The sequence below is a fragment of the Acanthisitta chloris genome, unplaced genomic scaffold (genome assembly GCF_000695815.1).
Source record: "Acanthisitta chloris isolate BGI_N310 unplaced genomic scaffold, ASM69581v1 scaffold3700, whole genome shotgun sequence".
Lineage (NCBI taxonomy): Eukaryota > Metazoa > Chordata > Aves > Passeriformes > Acanthisittidae > Acanthisitta > Acanthisitta chloris.
The window spans coordinates 19,842-39,682 of record NW_008651120.1 but is presented as its reverse complement, the minus strand read 5'-3'; positions in this window follow the sequence as shown (position 1 = coordinate 39,682).

The following is a 19,841-nucleotide window of genomic DNA, read 5'->3' as shown; positions in this document are numbered from 1 at the left end:
ATGATTTTGACATTGTCCAATATCTTAGCAACTGACCATGCAAACTGCCTGTCCCCAAATACTGCCATATGCACTCTTCCATCAAGCAGCTATAACCAAAACTGAAATGATGAATGGTTTACTACAATTGTTTTAATTGTCTTATAAAACCAAGCAGCTATCAGATAAGTATAGGAGGTGATTGTCCTGCTCTATTCCATGCTGGTGCAACCTCACCCCGAGTACTGTGTGGAGTTTTGGGTGCCACAATATAAGAAAGATATAAAGCTATTAGAGAGCATCCAAAGGAGTGCTATGAAGCCAGTGAAGGACCTAGAGGGGAAGATGTATGAGGAGCAGCTGAGGTGACTTGGTTTGTTCAGCCTGGAGAAGAAGAGACTGATAGGAGATGTCATAGCAGCCTACAATGTCCTCACAAAGGGAAGTGGAGGGGCAGCACTGATCCCTTCTCTCTGGTGACCAGTGATAGGATCCAAAGGAATGGCATGGAACTGTGCCAGGGAGGTTTAGATTGGCTATGAGGAAAAGGCTCTTCACTCAGAGGGTGGTTAGGCACTGGATCAGCCTCCCCATGGAGGTGGTCATGGCCTCAATCCTGTCAGAGTTGAGGAAGCATTTGGACAATGCTCTCAGGCACATGGTGTGATTCTCAGGGATGTCCTGTGCAGGGACAGGAGCTGAGCTTTGATGATCCTTTTGCATCCCTTCCAACTCAGGATATTCTATGATTCTATGAAAACACTGGCAGAAACCAAGAGAAAACATGAGCTCAAAATAATTTCGTCCACTCGGGTGTGTATTTAAAGACATCATCATTGTGAAACATTTGCTCATCAGGCGTATCCATAAAAGGAGTGAAGAGAATTTGAGTCCTGAAGAGTTTTACATAGGGTGATATTCTAAAATATTACCAGTCTTATAGTTATCCACAGGAAAATCAGAGGCTTCAGTCACTAGAGGAATTTACTTGAAAAAAAAGGGACTACATTTTGCACCTAAGAGACAATCCTATCCCATTACATGGGTGGTCATTCCCTTTAGGGATTTAAATCAGACAACTCTTTGAAAAAACTCCTGTGAGGTGTACCATTATATACTGAAAACAAATAGGCTGCTGAGGGCTGACTACAAAACCTTGCCTCTTTGATGAGTTTAGCTTCTGCTGTGAGAAACATGGGATGTTTAATCTGGATCAAATGGGACAAGGAACACCTTGATGTCCCTGGCATTTTCAAGAGAGATTATTTTTCACATTCAGATTTTTAACTCCTTCCCAGCTCACTCGTCAATGTGCTAGTCATTTATTTAATGTCAGAGTCATCAAAGTATTGAAGAATATCAAGCACAGCACAAGCCATTTTGTACACTAAAAGACTGGACTTCAAGACAGTCACATGGTATTTTAACAAATTGCACTTTATTTATTACTCTATTAAAAATTTAGCCTGGCAGAAGTAGTCCTTTTTCATAGTGCTATTATGTAAATAATGTGTTTTAATGTGATTAAGATAGGGCATCAATCCTCACATATAGAGGACAATTTTTCACAGAAGTTTAACTGTGGTGTCAGAACAACAAGGGTTTTCACACAGGTTACTATCTATTAAGAATTCAGCATAACCTTTTAGAGAAAGATACAATCTTGCCCGAGGAGCAATTGGCTTTAATAAGGCTTTGAAGTTTTGCTTCTTATGCTACTTTTGGTGGTAGTTTGCTTGCTTGTTTTTGTAACTGGGCAAAACTCATGATGCCAGAACTCTCTTGTGTCCCAGCTTTGTGTTTCTGCTGTAATGCCAAGCTCAGGAAATTAGGTTAATTTTCAGGGAGACGTGCTGTTTTGCCAGTGTCTGAAAGCTCCTACATTCTGTAGGTCTGCTACACATCATTCATGACAGATCCCAAAGAGAAAGAACACTCACTAAAGCAGAAAGAACAATCCAAGAGGCAGCAGTCCTACCCAGTAAGATTCATGTGCTGCTTACTACACAATGCATTAAATGAAAAAAAAATTGATATATACAGTATGATGGTCTCTTTTCCTTTTAATGACACTGACCAAACTACACCAAAAATAGACATTTATCTAAAGGGGAGCTTGCTTTTTCAAAACAGAAATATCTCCAGCAGGATGTTTAGAGATGGTCTTGTTTGGAGACTTAACTGGAAATCCAACTTTGGTTTGGTCTGTTTCTCTTTTGGTTTTCCTAGTTTGTAATAATTTTGTCTAAAAGCTAAAGGGAAAAGACAGGCAGGCAGAGAAATCTTGTAGTTAAAGGATAAACTGATTAAAATGGAGAAAACAAAATTACATTAAAGGGCTGTGATATGTTGCAGGACAAAAACAAAAAAACCACCAACAACAGAACAAAACCCTAGAAGATGAGTGGTTTATTACTTCTTGCTTTCAGAAAATGATGATTGTTCTTCCTACGAGTTGAAACATTGTTTTAGAAGACCTTATTTTTCCCAGCTAAATGGATGGAAACCTGATTTTCTCTCTGACTACTGAAGCTTCCAAGAAATATAGTATTTTTGGAACTGGCTGCTGTGCATATCAGAGGTAACAGGCTAGAACAGCCTAGTAAAGTACACAGTATCAGAGAGACTTTGAATGCAATTCAGCTCCGTGTGCACCAACATAAAAACCAGAGCAGATGTCCCTTGCTCCTGCTACTTTTATGTCAGTTCCTAGAAGAACTGCACTGCCCAGAGTTAGTTAAGCAATACTGCGAAATATTTTGCATCTTATCAGAAAGCAGTTACTGGGCAACAAGCAACTTCATGGTAATATCGTGGAACAAGAGACTCTTTTATGGTATCTTGGTTGTCCTTACTTTTGTGGGGCTTTTTGCTATCCTAGGCTTTAAGCAATTTTCTGGACTTTCTGCTTTAATAAAAGAAGAACAATATGTCCCATAGAAGTGTTATTTACCAGCTGTCATGTAATTTCCCAACATACCACGAAGCTACACTCCTCAGTAGAAGGCTTTCTGTAAAGCTATGTGGGTTTCTATGCTGCCCACAAACTCCAGTTCTCTTGTGAACTATTTTCCTTCTCCAGTCAAAAGGCCAAACTACTTCCTAAATAGTTTCATGGTAAAGTGTAAGACTTGTTCCCATTGTTCCTGGATAAAATGATGCTAGTTTCAAGCAGCCATGGATGACAAAAAGATTTTTATTTAAACATTAGCACTAACAATGAAAAATCTTCTGAAGAATGCTACTGACTGAACTGCAAGCAGGGCTTTAAAATTAAGGTTTTTTACTTCTTCTAAGCCTTTCAGGAGCTCATTCAATAACACTTGAAGAAAATGCACACAGATATGTAGAATAAAAATGAAGAGAAAAGGAGAAAGAAAAAAGAATAAGGAGCTAGAGTTTCTTTGTGAGTTTTTTGTTTGTTTTAAAATCTGCCTATAAATACATAGAAAAATTATCTTTTACTGTAGAAAGAAATGAAGATTGCAATTGATAAACTACAAAGAATAGCACTGTGTTCCCTTTGACTCTCAGAGCAGCCTGAGCTTTGAGAGTAATTTCTCTCCCATCTCTACAGCTGAAAGATGCTTCTTTTCACCTCAGGAGACCTTGACAGCAGAGAAATCACCCTGTGCCAGCTCTGCTGTGCTGTATTCTGAGCAGTCAGGTCATTCATCTAAGAATGCTAACATAGAGGCACTCACAGAGGCAGCATCAGGTGGGTATAATATACCTGGGCAGTCCAGGGAGTCTCAAAATACCTTGGACTCAAAAGCTCTGCCAAGGCAATATGACACAAATGAAGCAGATACACGTATGCTCTCTCTTCTGTTCCAGGCACAGGCTGCTTTTCAGGGCTTGATATTAAGTGCTTAATGTAGGAGACCTTTGAAGTCTCTTTGGCCTGCAATTGCCTGTCTCTGATAATGTAGTGTTCATTATATTATTGCAATTGTGACCACCACTGGTGGGTAATTCTGTGCAGGTGTAAGGGTAGTGGGAGCAGGCAAGAAAAATCTGCTCATATGGTGTTGATCTGATGCCTTTGAAATTATGCTGCTACTGGTAGCTGACAGTGTGAAGGAGACTAATTGCTTTTACCCTCTTCTCCTATCCAGTTATTTTAAAAAGGAATAGAATCCAAGTGCTCTGACAGCAACTGCCACAGCAACAAAACTTGTGCTGTACAAGTGCTGGGGTGAGGATGCTCCAAGCACTGTGGAAGTTAGTAGTGTCAGCGGGTTTGAGGCTGGACTCTCTTTGCCAGCATCACCTGTGGGTATGAGGGAATGGCATAGTAAAATGTACCAAGCTGATGCAGCTTTGCTAGCAAGCAAGTTATAGATAATCCTGGCATAGGTGTGTTTCAGTCACCCTGCGTGACAGGAGCTGGAATACCAAACCCCTCCATGATGGTAAAATAAATGAGAGTCTGAAAATGAAAATTTGACTTTCAAGAGAATGCATTAAAATAAAATTCCACAATTGTGAACCAAATTCTAGCCACTTTATTTGGGTTTAGGATTCCCTCTGTGACACTTAGAGCCTGCAAAGGGTCTGAGGATAGAATTGTGCCACATTATTCATTCTGCAAAAATCACTACAGATGAACATATATCTATAGGGAATAAGATATCAGACAGGAAGGTGGAGAAGAGAAAGCAGAGGTAGGAAAAAGGTGGAAAAATATCTGTGTGTGAAAACTCCTGAAAAATGAAAAGGTAGGATGGGAAAAGAATCATAAAACAGGAATGTAACAGAAAAGAAAAATTAAAATGAAAGAAGAGTCTTAAAAATGTCTTTGAGAATGTAAAGAGAAAGAGTCAAAAAGTCACTAAAATAATAATAATACTTTATCCTAAATCTGGGCATTCAATAGAGATAAGTATAGCTGAAATCTTACTTTTCAATTCCATGCAGAGAGTGAAAACACATCTGAGGTGAGAAACAGGTTCGTGAAGCAAACCTGATGATTGTTTTTACTCCCATTGTTGCCATGAGCTTTCAACTCAGCCTAGTCTATTCAGGACAATTACCCAGTCAATGATGTGTTAACCTAAAGCAACACTCTGACATTTCACTGAAGTACCAAAGTCAGACAATTTTGGTCTCAAACAACCTATTGTAAAACATGGAATGAACATTTTGCCTTCCAAGACTGGCTGTGTATTTAAAACATTATGGTTAGTGGGACAAGGGACAAAACTTCATTAGTGGCAATGCCACTGATCCCTAACTACTAACCTATCCAGTTTGCTCATTACCAGCTTTTGCAGTGAGCTGATACTGAATACCAGCAGATTTTCTCATGCTTGTATGTGTACACTCACATTCTGCATTTTCTAAAGATAACAATTCCTGTGCTATGTCATTAGCAGCCTTCCTCCAAAGAGTTACAACGCACAGGTGGGAAATCAGAGCTGGATCACTCCTGCAGTGTTTGGAGACAGTTGCTCTGCATGCAATGCGAACTCCTCATTCCCAGTTAAAGACTCCAGTTCTGCAGTCCTTGCTTAAACAAATCACTGTTACTCATCAAAATCTCCTACCTACATCCCAGGGACTGCTTGTGAGAGTGTCAGTTTCAAAACTGCCAGCAGGAGAAAAACACCCACTCTACCTCAGGCTAAGGATACAGAGGCTGCTTTAAAGACAGCAGCTATTCAAAAAGTATAACCCGAAGCACTTTACTGTTTGCTGAGCATAGGGAAGAGAAGTCTTCCCACCAATTCGTGAGCAGTACTGCAAATATTGTTCGAGTTACCACCAAACACCACTTCTATATACCATGACCAGGTATACTGTGCTGGCTGGGTAAGCAACAGTTATAAGTAAGTCTATCAATTACAGATGTTGATAATATAAAAATCAGATACTTGACACATAGGCCTTTTAAAAAATTCTTTATCATAAAAAGATTTCTTTCTCTTTTTTCCTCCCCCCCCCACCCCCCCGCCGAAATGTCAATATGGTGATCTACTCTTAACAGAGGTTCTTAGCAGAGAAAGAGGTAACATTTAGGAAGATACTATCTTTACCTCTTTCTGCTCCAGGTATTTTTTTATTGCTCTCTTGAAACCTGAAAATCCCAATGACATGCTGTTAAAACCCTTGGGCTTCATCTCGATACCATGGAATTGCTGGGAAGGGAAGCTTGATAGGTTTTGTTGGTTTGTTTGGGTTTTTAACTGATAAGTAAATTAATGAAAGAAAGCTTTAAAAGTTCAGTTCACTAGTATTTTGACCACTCATATGATTCATGTTCGAACCTGAAACAGATTAAGGAAGCAGTCTCCATTGAGATTGCACTGCATGGAAGCCCCACCCTGCCTTTTGACCTATCTGAATTCATTCCCTCTCAGTCCCACCACAGCACGGACCTGTAAGACCTCTGTAGTTCTCAACCTCTCTCCTGCTGCTTTACAATAAAGATATCAAAAGTATAAAATTATATTTTACTTGAAAAATGTGAAGGTCCATAAACATTAAATGTGAGCACAGCAAAGAGATTTATAAAGTAAGTGGATAGCTGGCATTTATTTCAGATCAAGCTCTGCATCAGTCAGGAGCTGGAAAATAAAAACAGCTTGTGACAGGCAATAACCTGTCCTGATGGTACAACGGCCTCTGTAATGAAGCTGCAATCACTCTTCTGATCTCCTGCCGTCTTGTTTCTTTCTTTTCCTTCTTGAGGAACTGGCACTTCCAATCTATTCTAATTTTCCTGATTCTAGGCTTTGATTTATATTGCCCTGGCTATTGTACATCCTGTCAGAGGAAGGAGGAGCTAGGGATTCGAGGTGGAAAGAGAGGCAGCACTGACATGAGGGTAAGTAAGAACAGAGAATAATACCAGCGATTAGACAATGCTGATGGGTGACGTATAAGCCTGTCTTGCTCTGTAATTATTATACACAGTATTTTTCCTTCAGTCTTGGCTGATGTGAACAAATATTGCATGCCACCCCAACCCTCTTCCCCCACTATGAAAAAGGAAAAAAAAAAAAAAAAAGAAGAAAAAAGCTCTGTGTAAAATGATAGTCCAATAATAAGAGCATGGTCCTGAATTCAGGACTTCTGGGTTCTGGTCCCCTTGGCATTAGCTTGAGACTAGACAGAAGCCATTTATTCCTTCTGTCTTTATTTACTCTAATGCAGAGAAATGGATTTTTAGAAGCTCTGCTTTCCTGACAAAGTGCAACATATGAAGAACAGACTCTTTAGAAGTGATGCCTCAAATAGAATGTAGCCAACCCTGCCAGTTAAGACACTTGTCTATTTACACCCTAGTGTACTGTGTGTCTCACATTCTTTTTTTTTGGTTATGATTTTATGAGTATGAGACATTTTCAAAACATTGGAATCTCCATGTAGGCAGAGATCACTGATGCCCCTACCCAGGAGTACAGTAATCACTCATGCTAACATATAGTAATTATTTGTATTTCATTCTTCAGGGGAAAAACATGCACTTTTCTCATTAATTAGCAGTCTTTTATTAAGTGGTAGGATACCTCTTTGAACTCTAACTTGGTAATCAATGTAAAAATGAGCACATGAGAACTGACACAATTAGTAATTTTAATCCTAGAAGGCATAACAATTAGTATACCTGAGGGTGATGTTTATTTTCATGTGATTGACCAATGCTTCTTAAAAACGCATTACAATGCTTAGTTCAGTAACTATCTCTGGTCTGCTGCCTAACACCATAAAAGTCACAGAGTAAAATATACCTTGCAAACATTTTCAAATGTGCTACTCTGTATTTTCAGTACGTGTGAACAAGTTGTATGTGTGGGAGAAGAGATGCTAAAATATGTGGATGAGAAAGATCATGAAAGATTCTGAAGCCTTTGCTCAGACTGGATACTGTTTCATTCCGTTAGCATTTTGTGCCAGACCTGGGAATCAACACTCACAGTATGTAGCAGTTGATGTGGCAAACATTTCTGGGGTGTTTGTTCAATGGTGATGTACTACTCAAAGTGAATAAAAGAGCAGTTGCATCTGTCCTAAAACAAGCTGAAGAGACAGCAGGTAGTATAAAAAAAGCCAGTGCTAAACCAGCAGATAGATATAAGACAGGAATCCCTTTTCTTGCCTGGCAGGTCCAAAGTATTCAAGAAAGTGGATGATGGAGCAGCCAGATGCTGATGTGAAGGAAATCCCAAGACTGAGCATAATGTCCACAAAGCTTGTTCCTAGTACTGCTCATCATTACCCCAAAGATACCCATGGTGAGGATGTGCACTTGACCTTAATGGATCTTTAAAGGCTTTGCCTTTCCCTTTAAAAAGACAAGTGGATGATGCAAAATAATGTTTTTCCACCCGAGCTTTAACAGTAACTTATAAGCATTAGGTACATAGACATTGAACCAAAAGATCCTTCTGCAAGATATCACCAAGAATAAACTGAGGTACAGAATCAGCCACCAGTGATTTGCAATAATTATCTGATGTGGAAAAAGAAACAATGAACACAGACACTGCTGAACAGCCCACCACATTGGTTTTGTTTTTTCTCCAAAGTATTTGTGGTTTGGTATCTGTTTCCTCAGCCATGCTGCTGTAGAGACCTTCTTAGGGCAAAAGGGAACAATTGTTGTCGAGCCTGTCCCACCATCTAGAGCACCTTCAGCTTATGGTAATAAATATCAGGTCATTAAATTAGGGGTGGGAAGTTGTGTCAAATGAGCTAAGTGAACAGTCACATACAAAGAGTACCAAATTCTCAATGCTGAATGTGAAAATCTTAAAATAATCTCTTGGCCTTGACATAATCATTGAAACTATTAATCAGACTGCAAAGCTTAGCCAGCACACTTGCAGATGGGCAATTCAAAACATAGGGGGAAATATCCAGTGGACAAATTAATGACAATTAACAGATTGTTCAGCATAGGTCATTTTGTTTTCAGTGATCTGAAAGCAAAAGAGAGCATCAGCTGTCTGATGAGAACAGTGACCAGTCACTCAGGACTGAGGGAATGTCTGTTCTCAGAAAAGCCCATCTTCACACAACCATCTTTGAGGCTATTGGGAAGCCAAAATTTTTCTCATGTCTTTCAGGTTAACGGCAATCAATAATTTACAGCCATTTTCCTGTATAGAAGCCTGCTAATTACGTCCTCATAATAACCATTTCTGTTGGCATTGTGCTCTAGCACACCAGCCTGATCAGATGGCTTGCTTGCAAACAAATTTCATCACCATCACCCCAGAGGGGTTATAACGATGCTAAGCTTATAGTGACCATGTGAGCAAGGCTGAGTGGGGAGGGTGGCAGGCAGGAAAATAAGATAAGTGTGTGGGTTTGTCCCACATTTATTCTTTACCTATAGCCTGACAACCTGTTTTGTCTTTCCCTCTCTTCCTTAGACTGAGAGGACAGAGATGACATCCAGACAACCCCTACAGAACTGACAGACTGCAAACTGTTCAGAACAGTGATGTGCTCCCACAGTGAATGTAAAAACCAAGCAAAATAGTAAGTCTGTGTGACTGGGGCTTTGTAGGTGATCATAACTCATTGATTCAAAGACATAACCAGCAGATGAAGTCATTTGATGACTGACTAGACTGTGTCTTTTCAAAGAGCAATGAGAAGTGCACGGTGGAAGGGAGAGGAGTATGGAGGACAGAGTAGTAAGAAAGAAACTGAACAGAAGAGTTCTTGGTTTTCAGTCTACTGGATGTAGACTGAAGAGAGAAACTATCCTCTCCCTGCTCCACATCCTTTGGTCATGTCTCCCATCAGCTCTGGTTACCAGAATGCTGCTTCCCATGAAATAATAAGCCTTTCACTTATTTTCAGAAAAATGTTCCTCTCTTCAGTTAGATGTTTGATTTCAGAAGTAATAGATTATTATTTTTTAAAAAAATAAATGTGGAATAACATTGACAAAATCAATTCTTTGACAAAACATCTTGGAAAGAAGTATTTGATTTTCAGATTATTTCTCCAATTAATCCTTTCATTCTTTACTGTGTGGCAGATTACATAATCATTTATTATGCTATAGAGCATAAAACGCAATAAGAGCAACTACATGACATGATCTGGTCTGTTGTGGAGAATGTGGAGGGTTTTTACAGGGTTTTTTTTGTGTTTTTTTTTTTTTTTCCCTTGAGGGGCTGTAGGTAGCAGTTTCAACAAGCAGCAAAAGAAAAAAAAATAGATATTGTATCAAATCCTATCTATTCATGAGCTGAGCTAACTAAAAAGGGTCTGGTCCTACACATTCAGCATGCAGGACTGTAGGACTGAACCCACAGCTGGGATGACATGTACATAATTTCATATAGCAATGCAAATAGTTATGTCATTGTTTTGAAAATTTGCTTGGAGAATGCTTATCTAAGCAAAGACCTGCTCTTATTTTCCTCACTGTGCAATTCAAGTCAGAGTTTGAGGAACAGTGAGAGAGTAGACAACATGCAGCCCTTCTCCTTTCCCCCCACTGGGACATACCCACCACTTTAAAGCAAAGACAGTGATGTTCTCACTTTCTAGGTAATCAATTCTTCTCTAAAAAAGGACTGATATATTCACAGCAGCAGCACTGAGAGGTAACTGGAAACACACCTTGGCTCCTACCAGATCAAAGAAGTTCATCTGAGTTCTCTGTGAGATGCTGTCTTGTTTTAGCACCTCTCCTCCTACTTTCATGTATGTCTCATAAACACCCATCTAGCCCCAGCTTGTCAAGCCTTGCTATCAGAGAAAATGTGCTGCCAGCTGACAAGGACTGGATTAGGCTCCTTCTGAGGCTGCAATTTAAGCACCTGGAGGGGTTCATTGCAGAGTAGCAAGAGGTCTAGCACTCAGGATTCATACTAATCCTCTCACATCATGGCAAGGAAACTCAAGCTGAGCAAGAGACAACAGCCTTTAAAATCTCTGTGTCTGTACACACTAGGTGAGACCATGTACCCTTTTAGTGTCCAAGATGCAGTGAAATCAGAATGAGATGTGCACAACCTGAATGTTTCCCACCACAACCATCTGTGGCTGATTGTGGCAGCAGGATAGAGTGGGTTAAATCAGGGTACAGGGGAGAGATAGACTACTACACCCCAGTAGTCTGGTGGGCTCTCAAGGGCAGTGATTGCCACCTGTGAGACAAACAGATTTTTTTTTCCCCACTTTCAATACATTTTGGTTATAGCTTTCAGTTTATGCCAGGGACACTATAATGCTCATGTGCACACAAGAAACCGGCCATGCAGACCCTGCCCTCATCAGTTCATACTCCAAGCAACACTGATGGCAATCAATGACAGCCAGCTGAGGGTTCTAGCATGTTCTGATGGAAGCAGCACAGTTACTGTGAGAAGAATATTAGAGGGGGAACCAGCAGAGAACACCCAGGAGAGGTCTGGAAACCCTGGTTGTTTCTCTTCCCAGCTGCACAGCACGAAGAGACCTTTCCTTTTTTCTTCTGTTTCTCATCAGTTTTTACATTTCTTCCAATTTTTCACATTAAGATACAATGTAGGCCATCAGCTGTGGACTCTGCTAATAAATCTTCATGTATATGAACCTGTCTTAACATTACATGTGCAAACCAGCCATAGTGGGAGGGACTTCCTATTACACTAACACATAAATCATGTATAGGTTTCTACTGGTTTCCACTTTGTTTACATACATGATGAGAAAATCACCAAATGACTGGAAAGGGCTGGGAAAAGTAAAAATACTCAGATCTGGTGACAGGTCATGGGAACTGACAACTTAGGCAGTGCTAAACTATTAAACAGCCTAGCCAACCCTCTCAAAGTACGAATGTGTGTCCTGTAGTTCTTTTCCCTGTAGTCTTTTAGGAGTAACTTAGAGAACGACATTGAAATACTTGTCAAGAGGAAAACTCCAATTCAGTATGGCCTGCCATAATGGTCTATCGCCCACCCCCAAAGTTGCTCTCTGGTTTCTAAAACCCACAAACACTGCCTCCAGAAAAAAAATGCATTGCTAATTTGTGTGGTATAGGCCTGGTTCTCCTTTGCCTCCAGTATTTTGTAGTCATCTGTATGTACATAAAATGGCTTTGAAGTGCAATCCAAGCAGAGCTGCAGCTTTTTACAGCCTTGTGGGTTGCAAGGAGAGAAATTAGGTTTCAGATAGCCCATGTTTTCCTTGAGATCTATTTTAATTTACTTGTTTAAGATTTTGTCTTAGAGGTAAAAATACAGTACCTAAATGTGGATTTCTAAAGCCATAGACAAGGACATACACTCACAGCTTGATTTTTATACAAGCAAAGCATCCAGAAACCATTTTTACAGTTCAGTAGAAAATGTGGGGGCCTCAGCTATTATAAGCTTGGGGAAGTAATTTTAACACTTCTCTTGTGTGGGTTTCTTAATAAACAGAGAGCTTGGCTTCTGCATATTTCATAGCTTTTCAGCTCACCTTGAAGTTCATGACATGCAGTTGCAGTACAGAGCAATCCCACGTAGGTGAACAAATGATGTTGTAATTCCTAGAGGACTATGGTCAAACAGAAAAACTCTGACTTAGAGAGCTTTCCAATTAATCTATGTCCCATCACTTGTACACATAAAGGACATCAGCAAAACAGAGATAATCTTCAGGAAGTATCTCCTTCATCATAAATTCAGTTTTAGTTTTCTATTCTGTAAAGTTTTGGGTTTGGATTGGTTGGTTTTCTTTGGTTCATTTGATTTAGGTTTGGTTTGCTTTTTTTCCCTTGAACTCATTACTTTAAAGACTATTGTCTACATCCTGATATAGCACAGGAAATGATACAGAGGTTTGAGAAGGATGCGATTTTCAAACTTTCAAATGAAAAGCAAGGAGGAATCATCTCTCTTTTGGCATTTGGAAGAAACAGGTCTGCTCTAGTAAGGCAAGAAATTATATTCCTGTGACTGCTGAGGGATGTTTTTTCCTGTCCCCTTTACAGGGGTGCAAAGATCTCTCTCAATGCCTGCCACATCCTTCCTCATTTCTGTTGTGCATAGGCTGTTTCTTCCAGTTTGCTGTTGGAAGTAGAAGAATGAGAAGAGAGACTAAAGACAGAGCTGTAACCACATTTTCTCTTTCTCAACTCACTGTTTCCTGTAAAGAGGACACCTGTAATGGAAACACAAAGGCCTTAAGATGAAAGAGAAGTGTATCTGCAAGGAGGTTATCTCAGGATCTTAGATCAGAGTTACAGTGGGGCAGTAAAGTACACTCTGTGGCTGGCATCGAATTCAGCCTGGAAACAAGGTGTACATTAAATTTCTTCAACTGCTACAATGAAAAACAAAACAAACAATCCTTGAATTTATTTGCAGGATGTCTTTCAGGGGAATGACTTTCCAAAGTGTCTTGTTGGCTTTTTTGATAAGAACCTAGCCAAGAAGGACAAAAAGTTTCTGGTGAGCAGAAAAACTAAAGCAGGTAGAGCATTGCCCAAAGAAGACAGCTACCATGATGACTCTGAGAGAGGCTTTGAGTGCAAGAGCAACTCCCCCTAAGCCAGTGTGCCCCCTGTTCTCTCTCAGAAGTGTCTGGCTGCAGTGAGGGAGCACAGGGAATGAGCATGCAGTGATGCCACCCCAGCATAAGTTTCTTAGGTTGAAGCAATTGACTGTGGGGAGCTCCCTCTGACTTCATTTGTATCACAAAGCTTTTGGTATCATTTTTCTTACAGTGTTCTGTCTAGTTTGACCACTTATTTACTAATTTACACCTTCAGAATAGCAAAACGTCATAAGGTACTAAGTACCACAGCTCAACCATGCAGTGTTTTGTTTGGGTTATTGTTTTAAATTTATGACTGTTAATATTCACCTGAAAGCTCTGGGTCAGATGCTGAAAAAATAATTATAAATAGACCCCTCTTCACCTTCTCCCTCTGGTCAAGCTTGCTTAGACCTACATGTCTATTATTTTTGGAATGATGAGTCCTAGTCTATTGAACATCTCCTCTCTGGAAGACAGGTAATTCTTACCATCTTTGTCACCTTCCTGTGTACCTTTCCCAGTTCCTCTGTACCCCTGAAGAACTAGCATCTGCAGAGCTGCTCACAGGGTGTAAGAAGATCTATCATGGACCTGCTCCACACAGAATCTGCTGACAGATATCCCATATATTGCTGCCTGTACCAGCAACACCTGGGGTAAACAGAAAGGGTCTTACTCTCTAAAGAAGAGAAATATCAGGTCCATGTTAAAAGGTAATTTTAATATGGAATTAAAAGCAACTGAATGTTTGAAAAATAATATATCATTCATTTCTTTCTATGGATGACCAAATTTATGTAAGATTAAGGTTAAGATTAGGGTTAAGGTTAGTGCTGAGAGTTAGTTACAAAGCAGTTATCAAACACTAAAATCTAAACAGGAAGAGCAGACAAAGCTTGTGAGAATGAAAATGTTATTTTATACAATTTCCATGTTAACAGATGAGGTACAGGAGCCTGCTGAATTTGTCTGAGACCACAACAGCAAGCTGTGGTGAAACTAGGAATTCAGCTTTTCTCACTGCTTTCTGAAGGCAGTAACAAGAAAATTACTCCTCATCTTTTTAGCTAGGTGTCATTTCCACACCCTGCTATGAGGGATTAAAGACACTAATGTGGAATATTAATTGTCAGATTTGTCATTCAGAAAGAATGGCAATGCTTGTGTTATCTAGGTTTTTTTGAACCAGATATTTTGCATTCCCCTGTGCTTCAAAGTAGGCAATATACAGTCTCAGTCTTCACTAAAGAAAGGAAGAGACATAGTTACAGGCTTTCTTCAGACAAAACATACCAAGTGGTTTTATTCATCTTCTTTCTTTTTTTTATTCCTTGCTTTTTTCCAATTGTATACTTTGGGGTTTTTTTCCCTTTACTGAATCACATAGCAAAATAATTAGTAACAGTAGGATATTCCTTGCAGGAAACTGCTTCTGATGTCAAAACCTTTCAGTAAAGATCCCTACATTTACTCCCGGTGGATCAGATTGCGAAAATGACTTGCAGACATCAAACAGACATTTTTAATGAGAATTTAACAATGAGCCCTTCATGTATTCTTTCCTTCTAGTGGCAACTAAGTGTGCTGGCTATCACAAATGTCAAAAGCAGAAGGGTAACTTATTTTACCTTTCTTCTTCCCTGCTTTTCCTCATATTTAATAAGAGCCTTCTATGTCTGGCTAAAGAAACAACTTTACAACCAAGATGCCCTGTTTAAATTCTCACTGCTAGGGCTCAAGGTCATAAATGAGAAGGCATGACATTGCCAGGTTAAATATAGCACTTTGTTTGGTGTTGGCCTCTCCTTTCATGTCACTCATGTTCTGACAGCTTTCATCAGCTGAGAATACACTGCTAGAAAAGTGAAATTAATGTGGGTGAAAGATGCCAGTAACGGATCAAGAGATCAGTTTGAGCTTAGCCTAAACATGGAAAAGAAACAGTAGAGAAAACATCTCACCAAAATCTGAAGCAGTTAGAAGGTTCAGCACCTTTCTGTTCAAGGGGTACTGAACATTTTAGCTTATCCTCCATTCTGAACAGAAACTTTCCTAATAAACACCTCCTAAAGGCTCAGCTTTCCAACTCCAGTGCAAAGAAAGCCCCTGTGGATGGAGTCTGTCTGCCTCTTTTTTTCATTAGGCAGCAGCACAGCTGAACCTCAATACCTGACGAACTGTGGCAGGTGAATCCTTACAACACTGTTATGAGACCAGGCAGAATTATTGTCTGTGCCTCAGGATGCTGAGCAAAACCCTACCCAAGGTAACAAGAGCTTGTGTCTGACCCCAGCAGGCTTTGTGCCATGCCATAGGAATGTGTCAAAGATCAGGCAGCAGGTTGATGGCATGGTCAGGAGCTTATCTGTGGTCTCCTTGGTCTCAGTCCAGTGTGCTAACCAAAAAAAAAAAATCCTTCTTTAATTACATCCTCATGCTTGCACAACGCATTAGCATTCTTAGTCCAGAAAATCTCTGAGATTATATGGAGAGAGATCAAAGAGGTAAGTAAGTCTAATAAAACCATAGGTGAGTTAACCCACCTGTGTGTTGGCAGGTACAAACAGATTAAAAAAACAAATCACAAAGGGATTTCTATCTGATTTCTAGAATAGGTGGCGAACATAACAGTATGTGTTCTTAACTTAGTTCAACAGCTAAAGGAATGACACAATCAAATCACTGAATATTAATGAAATTATTACTACATTAAGAGTGTGAGGTTATAACTGACCCTTAGCAAACTGATAAAAAAATTACTGAAAGTAGAAATTAAATAATTTTTGGAAAAAGAAAGCAGAGAACGAAAGAGAAAAATAAAATTCATGGATTCAGAACAACAGGTATATTAACAGACAGTTTCTGATTCAGTGAAGTCATGCAGAAAGCAAACTGAAATGCAAGATAGGAAAAAAAAGGTGTTGTGAAATGTTAAGGTCCAAGAGGTTGTTTAAGCCAAGCAACCAGCTTTCAGGAAATGACACTTCAGGTCTGGTGAAGCCCATGGCTAAGGGAGGGAAATTATAATAAAGCACAAACAAAATGTCAATTGTAAATAAGATGGACAAGGATGCACTAACTTACAAGAGCTTGTAGGTGTGTGGGGGTTTGTGCAGAGAGGGGAACTACAGGGCATTTCTGAAAGGTCTTAAATTCACTCCATTTAGGAGGGAAGCAACAGGATCCGCTGCACATCCAGGGAATAATGGGAATAACTGATGAGCAAAAGGACTTTGCAGAGATTCTGAATTACTCATTTGGTTAAATCTTCCTCGCCAAAGATGCTGTGTTAATGTCCACGTTAGACCTATTCTTTTTTCAAGACAAGAAAGCACATGAGCTGTCAGAATGTGAAACATTGAAAGGGGAAACATGGGAACAAACTGATAAACTAAACAGCAGCATGTCACAAGGGCCTCATGGTTTATATGCAAGAGTTTGGAAAGCATTTGAAAATGAAGTGGCTGCGCTGATAGCAAAAATACGCAAGTTGTCACTAAAGTCAGATATGCTACAGAAGGACTGCAGGGTAGCAGCTAGTTTACCTATCTTTAGGACAAGAACTGCATTAATCTTAGATATTATATACTAAAAAGTCTTTTTTCACTTCTAGCTAAATTGATTGAAACTATCAAAAACTAGAATTACATAAAGGAGAGAGAAAAAAATCATAGATTCTTTTAAATAAATAGTGTGTTTTCCATATATGCTCTGAAGCATCAAGCTAAAAGACCAAGAAAAACAACCTGATAAGTCTATATAATATAGGTATTTATATATTGTCTTAAATTCTTTGACAAATTTAAGTCATAGTAGAATAGGTCAATTATTATTACAAATTGGAAGCTGACTAAGAAAGAGAAAACAGAAACGTATTTTTTTTTCACTGTAAAAGATTAACACTTGAGCTGTACAAGATTCTATATCACACTAAACTTCTTTACTGAAATTATTTCTGTTAGAAAAAGGGAATATGGACTGAAGTATTTTAGAGTATGCCAATTAAGTTGGGTGAACCTAGCATTTGGATTGCAGGTGGAAATGAGCGTTGGCTGACGCAGAACAACCACAGGTACAGTGAAATACATAGAAACCTTTCTGGGTTTGAAGCCAGCTGTGGTCACTCAAGGAAGGGTATTGGCATTACTGAGGACAACCCAGTTTCAAGCCCTGCTCTATTGCAACAGCGATCAGAAAACTTCCATTAGCACAGAAGGAGTAAAAGGTGTTAAAATGAAAACAGGTTTATTGTATAAGCCTATAGTCCTTGCCCAGGAAACAGTGTCCGTATTGGTCAATCCATCACCCAAACAGGACATAGAAGGATTAGTAGATTTTAAGACACGCAAGGTACCTAAAAACCCTGGGACTAACTGAGAGAAGAAAGGAATAAGAGAGTTCATGGCTGAGTAAATGAGTGGCACTTATACAATGAACTGGCTGTACCTGTTGTTTTTGCGTCTTGTAACAGAGAGGTAGGAATAACATTTCAAGACACGTAATATAAATCGATCAAAGGTTGTTTGGGATCTATTTTTCCAAAGAAATTATTTAATTATACTACTGAATTCATTGCTATATGCTATCACTAAGGTAGTGAACTTACTGAGAAGCAAAACCAGATTAGTTGCTTATCTGTCCAGTGAGTATATCTGCAGCTTCTCTAAAATCACTAGAGGTTTCCATTTGGTGAAGGAGGTGGGTATCTTTTCTCATTTGGAAAAGTTCTCTGGGTAGTGAGCAAACACAAGCTAGTGGGTATAAACACATTTTACGTGAGGGCAGTGCAGATATCTAGGGCAGCATTCCCTGCACCCACCTCTGTGGTACAGACATTGATAGAAACACAACACAAGACAAGACAAAACACCTGTCTGATCCTATCATTATCTTCAATGTTCTTTAACTGGATTACTGATGGTTTTTTGAATGGGAAAATAATGAGAAATTACAACAAATAACAAATTCTGTTAATTATTCATGCTAACATTCATGAAAACTTTGAGATGTGCAAATATTTTCATGAATAAATCATTGGTCACCAGCTTGCACTGAATTACTTCAGAAATCATAGTGGAATAAGCTTGTTGCCATTATTCATTACCGAATTTGTGAATAATTTTCAACATATGACTACTCTGCTTTCTAACTGACTAAACATGAGATAGATGAGCTCAAAATAGACATCAGTAATTCATCGTAAAGCTGAGGAAAAGTTTTCTCAGGCATCTATGAAAACGGTACGGGCTGTATCAGAAACTTATTTTTTCCCTTGCACAGACTTGGCTAATTTTTGTTTCTCACATGCTGAAATGGATTAAAAAATTGAATGTACTCATCCTCAGTGTTTTCAGATCATCCTGTCTGCACCAAAATAAAGAGACCTTTACATATTCAGACTACCTGATGATCCTGAGAAAGAGAAATCACTGAGCAAGAGAATTCTTTTAAATTACTAGATTCACTGTATCACCTTGGTTTCCAAAACTAATTTTCACAATGACTCAGAAGAAAGGTCTATGAGGATATTTTTGTCTCATTTCACCTCTTTCAATTTAAAAAAAGGAAAAAGAGCAACAACCAAAAGAACCCAGAAAACTCAGAAAACCCACACCTGCCCATAATTTACTCAGAGCTTTCCTGAGAGCTTGAGGAAAACCCTGGGAAAAGCTGATTTACAAAATTTCTCGCCTATTTGTGTTGTGGCTGCTCACAGAGATCTTTATTGCCAGCTCTGTGAGAGGTGTCCCATACTACTCCCAATGCCCATTATCACATTGCAGTTCCCTTTCAGCAGTCTGATGAAACAGAGCTGTTCCATGAACAGTTGTCAAAACACTGGCATATTCTAATTACAACACTTACTATGTTTCTGTAAAAGTCAAATTCTGTGCTCAGTTCCACTAGAATAAATGAGATGCAATTAAAATCAGTGGAGGCACCTCTGATTTGAAAGAATGTAATTAAGATCAGAATCTAGCCCATGAAGTCAAAAGCGATACTGGAATGACGGGAATCAGAGGATCATCTCATCAAAAAGAAAACATGCAGACGGCTGTGAGCAAAGCAGCTGGCCCTTGGTCTGTTTCATTTTATCCTTATCATATTCTTAAAAATGAATACATGAAGCACATGGACTACTAAAATCCCATTGTGTGTCTTAGTCTCACTGGCAAGCATTCTTTAGGAAGTGCTTGATGGAAATGAGATGAAACTCACTTCACCCTGTCCGATCCTCTTGGGACTTAAAATTATGTTATATAAGAGGTATTTCTTTGGAACACCTGCTGATATATATCCTGCTCTATGGGGAATAGGTTGTGTTAGATATAGGTAACAATATAAAGGTAGGTCCGACTGTCCAAAATGACAGGCAGCTC